Genomic DNA, 1,684 nt, shown 5'->3' on the forward strand with positions numbered 1-1,684 from the left:
AATTTTGGACATTCAATATAATGTATTTTTGCAACCAAACTGAAGTAAAAATGTTGACAAATACACAGACAAACTAATAATTCATTCCCTATCTTATAAACTCAACCATGGCATTATCTGTTTTTTGGATGAATATATTTCATCTAACATTGCAGGGGTGGGGGGGATGTCGGTCATCAGTGGGGGGTTGGGGGCTGGACATTGGAGGAGTGGCGGTCAGGCATCGCGGGGGTCGGGGGGAGTCGGCTGATCGTGGGGGTCTGATTGTGGCAGGTACCACTCCTGCTCCTCCTGGCCCACAAGCGGTGTATTAAAGGCACTTACCTATTGATACGGCCCTTCTCACCTCCTCTTACGTGGCGAGAATCAGGAACCCCAGGAATCCCAGCCTCCAGGAGTTAAAAATAAAAATGCTGTTAAAATGGAGGCACGCAGCCTCCTTAAAAGATTTCAGTGTCCGACCCACTTCCTGAGAGTGGATTGGTTGCCCCACCCCACAACCCGCCTCCGTTAAAACTGGAAGTGGACGGGTTGGAGGCGAGTTGGGGTTGAGTTTGTCATTTTTACCTTCCCACCTGCCCCCAACCCACTCGTCCTTGGGGGTTAAAATTGCCCCCAATATTTCAGGTCAATGACCTTTCATCAGAACTGGAAGATATAATTATCCTCAAGCTGTATTATGTAAGTTCAAATAATTTTATCGGCTATTTTGAGATTGCTCTGCATAAGGCTTATCATGTTGATTTGTTGGTTTTCTTTGTAAAGACTGTACGTGACCGAATCAACTGGTTGAAATCAGTGGTAAAGCTTGGGCAAAATTCGATAGGACTATTTAACACAATATAAGGATACTGAAACCTTTCTCATTGTCCAGAACTAAAGCTAATCGCATTGAATCCTGTCCCATAATTTTAATTTTGGCTTGCGTATGGAATTATGGCCAGTTAGAGTAATTGCACCAGAGTAACAGGAGGTTCAGATGCTCAAAATTCAATCACAGCTCTGAAACCACTTCCTGGTGCCTGCTGTTATTTTCTAACATGTACAACTTCAAACATTGCACTTGGGTTTTATGCTGTTTTGGATCAGTTTTTGACAACCGGCAGTGGTTGTCAGCAGTGGGAACTGAGTGTCACTGGTTTCCACATCCTTGATGCCTTATGAAAATATTTACATAAGAAGATTAATAAATTGTGACAGCATCACTAAATCAGTAGTTGATTATTTATTCAGTACATAAGGATAATGACTTTGACACTCCAGGCATAAATTCCGTTGTGCTTCAGTTCAGGTAAATCCAATTAAACTAATCTTTGAATTTGCAAGTCCTGAAATATTTGGATTTGAATCAAAATGCAAAATAGTCTGAATGTTGATTCTTATTTAGAATACTCAGTGTGAATTTGGTTGAAGTGTTCAAAATATTGAAGTGATTCGTGATTTTAGAGATATGGGGTCAATTTTATCTTCTGGGTCAGAACAAGGCCTAGCGAGCGGCCGACCTGTCTGTGAGTGGCAGCAAGCTGGCCTGGCCGATTTTAACAGCCAGTGGTCATTAGCATTACCTAAAGTGCCAGGAAATCAGCGGGAAGCAGCTGCCCAGCCATTATTACCATGCAGCCCTGAGGCTGTCGCCGAAGACATGGGAAATGATACAGGGTAAGTGGATCGGAGGGGAATCGCA

This window comes from Heptranchias perlo, chromosome 18, assembly GCF_035084215.1.
Source record: "Heptranchias perlo isolate sHepPer1 chromosome 18, sHepPer1.hap1, whole genome shotgun sequence".
NCBI lineage: Eukaryota > Metazoa > Chordata > Chondrichthyes > Hexanchiformes > Hexanchidae > Heptranchias > Heptranchias perlo.